Below are 7,433 nucleotides of genomic sequence, written 5' to 3'. Positions count from 1 at the left end.
TATGGTAAGGAGGCATTTATAGGAGTTTCTAAAGTGTGTACTATTTGTTCATATATAGATGATGTTCTCTAAAATATGGGTTATAATGAAAAATAAGTAAGTATATGGTTCCATAAATGAGAAATTAAGAAAGAATTGTATATTTCTTTGAGAAAAAAAAATACAAGCATGGCTGGTGTCAAAAACTATCGCTCGGACTTTTCTGCTCGTAGGTTTTTGCTCGGAAACTGTGCACATCCATTTAAGATTTAAACCCTAGACCCCGATTTATTAGAAAAAAATCAAATTCTACATGCATTTTTTTTAGAAAGCCCATTTTTTGATATTAATTTGTTAAAAAAATCAAAACGTGAACAATTGTTCCTAAAATCCCTCACTTTGAGGTCCAAATCTTAAAAAATATATCAAATGTGAAAATAAGTTTTTTAGGGAAAAAAGGCAAAAATTTTCAAAATCTAGAAACTTTTTTGAGAATTCAACCCTAATTTTATGCTAATAATTTGAAAAAAAAAATCAAAATGGGACATGGTTTGAAAACTTCATTTTTGGATATAGATTCGATTAAAAGTTAGAAATATGATTTTTTTTTAAAAATTAGAGAGGAGGGGAGGGTAGACGACACATGTAGGTATAATAAGGAGAAGAGGGAGGGAGTGATAGGGGAGTAGGGAGAGAGGGAGAGGGGAAGTGCTAGGGAGCAGGAGATGGAGAGAGAGGAGTGAAGGTGAGGGAGGGGGAAGTAGGGAGAGGGAGGGAGGGAGGGGGGAGTATGGAGAGGGAGAGGGAGAGGGAAGGTGGAGAGGGTGAGGAAGGGGAAAGTAAAAGAGGGGATCTCTCTCTCTCTTCAAGCCCCCCCCTCTCTCCCTACTTCAAGACCCCCCCCTTTCCATCCCTTTCCACCCGACATGTGGCCCACGCCATATGTTGGCCACCCCCACACAAAAAAAAACAAACGTTTTTTTTTTGGTGGGGGGGAGGCCAACATATGGCCTACGCCACATGTTCTTTAGGGGGGGTTATTGAAGTGTGTGTGTGTGTGTGGGGGGGGGGTTGAAGTGATGTGGGGGGGAGGGTCTCTCTCTCTCTCTCTCTCTCTCTGTCCCTACTTCAAGCCCCCTTCCCCCCCCCCCCCCCCCGCCCCCTTCCCACCAATACTCCTCCCTCTCCCCCTCACCCACACCACATGTGGCAAGAGGAGAAGGAGGGAAAGAGAGAGTAGGGGAGGGGAGAGGCAACATGAGAGAGAGAGAGAGAGAGAGAGAGAGAGAGAGAGAGAGAGAGAGAGGAGGGAAAGGAGGGAAGGGGAGAGGCAACATGAGAGAGAGGGGAGGGGAGAGGTGAGCGACATGAGAGAGAGTAGGGGTGGGGCTACGTGAGAGAGAGGAGGGGAGAGGGGAGGGGCGATGTGACAGAGAAGGGGAGAGGTGAGAGACATGAGAGAGAGGAGGGGAGGAGAGGAGAGGCTGGCAGAGGGGAGGGGCGACGTGAGAGAGGAGGGGAGAGGTGAGAGAGATGGGAGAGAGAGCAACAGAGAGGTGAGCGACATGAAAGAGAGGGGAGAGGTGAGCCATATGAGAGAGAGGAAGGGAGGAGAGGAGGGGAGGGGAGAGGTGACATGAGAGAGAGGAGGGGAGAGAAAGGGAGGAGAGGAGGGGAGAGAAAGGGAGGAGAGGAGGGAAGGGGACAGCGAAGGGGCGACATGAGAGAGGAAAGAAGAGGTGAGTGATGAGAGTTGAGAGAGGGGAGGGGAGTTAAGGAGAGGGATGGCGGGAATGTTTTTGAAATATCAAGGAGAGGGATGGCATAAATTTTTTTGAAATTTGTTTTAAAAACTCCAAAAATTTCCCACCATCCCTCTCCTTCCCCTCCACTCTCTCCTCTGTCCTGCCATAAATTTCAAAATAGGAAAGAGAGGGATGACGGGAAATTTTTTTCAAATTTCAAATTAGGGAAGCGAGGAATGACAGGAATGTTTTTACTTTTGAAATCTATATCCTCAAGACACATGTCTTTTGGAGGGGGAACATGTGGCTCATGCCACATGTTTTTTTCCTTTTTTGGGAGGGGGGTCGGAGCACATGTGGTTCATGCCACATCTTGGGGGAGGGGGGGGGGGGGGGGGGGAACATATGACATATTTATGGGGAGGGGGGAAGGAGGTGTGTGTGTGGGAAAGGGGCACATATGGCCACATGTTTGGGGCGAGGGGGGGACAGCACATGTGGCTCAAGCCACATGTTGGGGGGGAGAGGGCACATGTGGCTCAAGCCAATGTTGGGGGGGGGGGGAGGGGACACACAGTAGGAAAAAATGGAGCTCATTTTGGGGCCTTTTAGGTTAGACAAAAAATAGAGATCCTCCAATGAGAGAGACCAATGTTACGTTGGAAATGCCGATCTTTATTTTTTTAAAAAAACTCTCTAGAGATGCTTGACACGCTCTTATTTTCTATTGTCATAAATGCTATACCAAATCCTGAAACAGATAAATTGATATTTTGAAGTTCACGCTCGAGCATTTTTTAGGTCATAAATGTCTTTCCAGTGAGGTCAAAATGATCAAAGTAGGCACCTGACAGGAGTGTGCTTAAGAAAGCGATTTGGGCACTTGGACTTGCATATAGGTGCAAAGATGAAAGCTTATTTATTGAATGGAAAAATAGAATGTCATAGTCCTTTTTATCAATGTCTAAGGTCTTGCATAGAACACTCAAAGGGATATTCGCATTATCATAGTGATTTGAACAACATTGAGGACAAAAGTATGAACATAATAGAGTGGGTTGTACAACATGCATCATGAGATGGGAAATGCAAACTTTTATTAGAAGAAAGAAAACTAGAACACATTACATGAAGGCTTTTTATCATCCACGATGTGTACCACCTTCCTAGATAATTTGTGCCCTTGCTCTAAGGATAACTTGTGGCTACTTGGCATTATTAATTAGTGTCTTGTCATACACACTCTAGGAAAGTGATTTGGGCACTTGGCCAAATCACTAGAACACATTACATGAAGGCTTTTTATCATCCACGATGTGTACCACCTTCCTAGATAATATGTGCTCTTGCTCTAAGGATAACTTATGGCTACTTGGCAATGGCCAAGTGCCCAAATCACTTTCTTAGAGTGTGTATGACAAGACACTAATTAATAATGCCAAGTAGCCACAAGTTATCCTTAGAGCGGTACACATCGTGGATGATAAAAAGCCTTCATGTAATGTGTTCTAGTTTTCTTTCTTCTAATAAAAGTTTGCATTTCCCATCTCATGATGCATGTTGTACAACCCACTCTATTATGTTCATACTTTTGCCCTCAATGTTGTTCAAATCACTATGACAATGCGAATATCCCTTTGAGTGTTCTATGCAAGACCTTAGACATTGATAAAAAGGGCTATGACATGCTATTTTTCCATTCAATAAATAAGCTTTCATCTTTGCACCTATATGCAAGTCTTATTTGAATCTGTGTGTTTTAGAAATTAAGGGTCGCATCTTTCTCATCCTTGTGTAATATGTTATGTTTTCTTTTCTTACAAGCTTAATTCTGTGCCTCCAATGTGCAAGAAAACATCCTCTCCATCAAAGTTCCAACTACAAGCTAAACAGGAGCAATGTAGTCTCTCATATTTGAAAATATTTCCAAAAATAGAAAGTTTCTCAATAGATTCAATAACGTACTAGTGTATCCCAAGATGTGCAAATACATGTCACCTATGCTTGTCTAAAGTGACGAGCAAATTTGCCAAGACAACAATGATTTCTTCTCCTTTCCTCCCAAGTGCGCCAATATCACCTGTGCTCTTGAGCCTTGGCTCAATCTACTCTATATGTGTAGGCCCTACCAATCTCTCAACTCCTCCTTCCTCCTCTTTGTGTCCTTCTAAGTGGTATACCTAATCCAATTTCGCTCCTCTCATAGACAATGGTCTCAAATTCGTATCGACAAGTAAATGTTTGTCATGATAGCTCTATCAAACTATGAAAACAAGGTCTTGGTGATGCCTGTATGGGATAGCCTTAGAGGCTCCACCACTTGGGAGCCTCTATTACTAGCAATCTTGGAAAGGCTCTCAACAATCTGCAAGGCAATATCACATATTTGCTTAATAACATAGTAGAAGTTGACCTTGACAGGCAAGAGGGATGTGTGAAGAGGCAAGCAACATCAGAGAAAGAAGAAACCATTTTAAAAGCTATTGTAAAAGAAATGATGAGGGTTATAGAAGCTCAAAAAGCATTTGTGAAACAACAAGCAATTTTGTGTGTGTGTGTATTTCACAAAAGCACTTTTGCCCAAGCAATTGTTGTCTTTCTAAACTTTTAACATAGTTATTTTCCTAATTGTTCTAGAAAACAAACATTATACATGTGGGAATCTACAATTAGCCCTAAGCATACAACTTACACTCTTCTCCTTTAACTAACACTATTAGAATTTTTCATGAAATCGTTTTTGAAGTTTTCATACTCATCATCAATCTCACCTATGACAATTTGATTTGGTGAGTTCCAAATTGTTGATCTCCCTAGAAATTTTAACATTCTACTAAAGGGGGTATGTCTTGTTTATAGAAGCAAATGGTAACTAAGGAAAGATACCAAACACAGAACTTACACAACAATGTGTAAAGGATCTACTTGCCGACCAATATGCCTTCACTCCTCAAGCATTGCCTTCTTCCCTCTGTAAAACAAAACTATGGAAACTATATACAACAATAACAATACGCAAGCACATATGTACACGTATGTACACATATCACCTTCCCATGTAAACTCAACATAACACCCCTCCATTGAACCTTGCAACCACCAAAAGATAAAAAAATTTCAATTGTTAGTTTGGCATAAATCAAGTATAAAAAACACTAATGAATTTTAAAGAAAGAGCCACTCATCAAGTTGAGTTACCACTTTTCTTTCTTCAACACATATAGCACTAAGGTACATTTTCCTCTTCCTTAAAACAAGATGCCGTTGCCTTCAAAACGTGGACATTACTTGGTTCCTAATATTTATTGCCTTCTTGGAAACAAACTCTACTTCTTTCATTAGTCTTTTCTGCACTTCTAAAACTTGATAAAATGACTATTTTGAAAAGTGCAAGATGATTCCCTGCATTGCAAAATCTTCTATTGAGAGTATCTCCTTACTAACTACTTTTTTTTAAAGTTTACATGTTTCAAACTTAGTTGGTTGAATTGACATCTACGCCACAAATTTGTTTGATTGTACCAAATGCTTTGCAAATAAGAAATAAGAATTTGTTGTAGGTTAACGACTATGACTAAGAGAGGCCACAACTATAGACCACTAAAAGGGACAATTATAGAACAAAATAAAGACGAAAGCAATTGTGCCTTAAGGAAAGAAGGTGGACATCTATTTAAATATTTAAAATTAGCATGCATGATGCAAGACTGCTCGTTAGCTAGCTAGCTAGCTTGCTTGCATGCACTTATCCAATAGATGGTTGGCACTTGGCCTAATTAGTGTACTATTTACTTGAGTAAACAAGTTGGGTGATTTGTGTCGTCAATTGTGTCCGCAAAGAAATAATTGGATAAATGGATCCCTCTAAGTTGAAAAGTGTGAATTTTATACAACACTATTTTGGATATTATAATCTTGTCAACTCATTGGATTATTCTTGCGTGACTTATTAAATTTGACTTTCTTACATTTGATTTCCTATGCTTCTCTCTTGTAAGCCCATTAAAATTTTTTGGGAGACATTTTTCCAAAATTTTGCACCTTTTATCACTTGCCACCTATCTTAGTGCCTAGAATCACTTTAACTTTTATATAAAAAGATTCTAGATGTAACTTCTTCTCCGTTGTAATCATCATAGAGGCACTTTTGATTGTCTAATTTCAATGTGTCTCTATTGATATGTCTTTAAAAGATAATTTTAGCTTATAAGATATTTGAGCCAACACTACAAGAGAGTTGGAGCCCAATGACACCTATGGTAATGGGCATTATACGAGATTTATAAAAGAGCTAAACTAGGAATTTCTTGTATGAGCCTTGCTCCTAACCAAGCGACACGCAACAAAATTCATGCACACTCGCATGCATGCATGCACACACTACGTCAAACCGTCATCATAGTAGCAAGTATGTACCTATGGCTTTTCCACATTGGCCCTTTGATTGACAATCAACTAGATGCCTATGGCTTGCTAACACATATCGTGACTTTCTTATGCATTAAAAAATTTCTAGGTTATAGCTAATGGTGATGAGATCGCTAGGCCACTATTTTTTTAAAAAAAATTGTATTCTTATGTAGGCATCTCAAAGGATTTCAACGGTTATGGAATAAAATGCTTCTTACGAGTTTTATTTGGGTAGCAATATATGTCCTATCAACGAGGCATTGCTTCTATAGCAACAAGTGCACGCACACGCAGAGAGGGAGAGAGAGAGGGATTCCAACCCATAGGACTTAAAGCACCATTGCATCAACTACCACATTATACTTTCCTTTGTGATATCTTAATTGCATATCCGACAGCTACATCAATTCAGCCCATTTGGCACCTTTCGACCTTTTAACACAGTGGTTGCCCAAGCATTTGATGCCTCTTAATTAAAGAGAATCTAAGACTTAGCACCATACAAATAATGCCCCCATGTTTTCAAAGCATGGATAATAGAATAAATTATTTCTCATATGTTGAATGAAGTTTCTGAGCTAGGTTTAGTTTCTTGCTTTCAAAAGCAACCAATCGTCCATTCTAAAACAATGTAGCACCCATAGCTTCACCACTTGCATCACTTTCAAGTATGAAAGGTTCATTAGAATCAACAATTATTTAATAAGCTGAAAACTTATTTCAGCTTTCTTAGTCCATATAAAGGCGCCTCCCTTTCTCTGTCTATCCTTAGCATAATCCTTGACAAATCTTCAGTAGAAACCAGAAAGAACAAGGAAGATGTGAAGTTCTTTCAAAGTAGTCAAACTTGGCCACTCTAGAATAGCTTTGCCTTTATCTGATCCATATGTATCACTTCCATAGATATAATATGACCCATCTACTTGACTTCTTTACAAAAGAAGCCACGCTTATAGTTTGGCATATAACTTACGATGCATGAGCAACTCCAAAACTAATTTCAAGTGCTCCAAATGCTCCATTGTCTTACTACAGATAAGAACATATTCTAGAAAGACAACTACAAGTTTGGGTCTGGGCTCAAGAGCATTAGTTAATGTAAAAGAAATTACTCTAAATTAATAATGATTCTGACGGGTTCTAAAAGCTATTTTGGATACATCATCAAGATGAATCCTTATTTGGTGGTACCCAAAACGGAAGTCCATGTTGCTAAAGTTAGCTCCTTGCAATTGGTCAAAGAGCTCATCAATGCAAGACAACGGATACTTATTTCTAATTGTCACCTTATGAAGGACA

General features: G+C 39.6%; 1 protein-coding gene across 4 annotated transcripts in view; it reads right to left on the bottom strand.

The window, feature by feature from the left end:
* Positions 1–3,939: 3,939 nt before the first annotated feature.
* The window catches only part of LOC147901509 (E3 ubiquitin-protein ligase RGLG3-like), a 48,971-nt gene continuing 45,477 nt past the window's right edge, over positions 3,940–7,433 (bottom strand). For all 4 annotated transcript variants that reach the window (XR_015541049.1, XR_015541052.1, XR_015541050.1 and 1 more), the window contains one exon: positions 3,940–4,813. The gene's annotated coding sequence lies outside the window, so the exon portion shown is untranslated. The remainder of the gene's footprint in view (positions 4,814–7,433) is intronic.

Source organism: Dipteris shenzhenensis, chromosome 5 (genome assembly GCF_047967505.1).
Source record: "Dipteris shenzhenensis isolate YYH24624 ecotype China chromosome 5, Dip_SZ_1.0, whole genome shotgun sequence".
Taxonomy (NCBI): domain Eukaryota; kingdom Viridiplantae; phylum Streptophyta; class Polypodiopsida; order Gleicheniales; family Dipteridaceae; genus Dipteris; species Dipteris shenzhenensis.
Note: the sequence above shows the minus strand (reverse complement) of the source record. Positions and strands in the feature narration are given on the sequence as shown.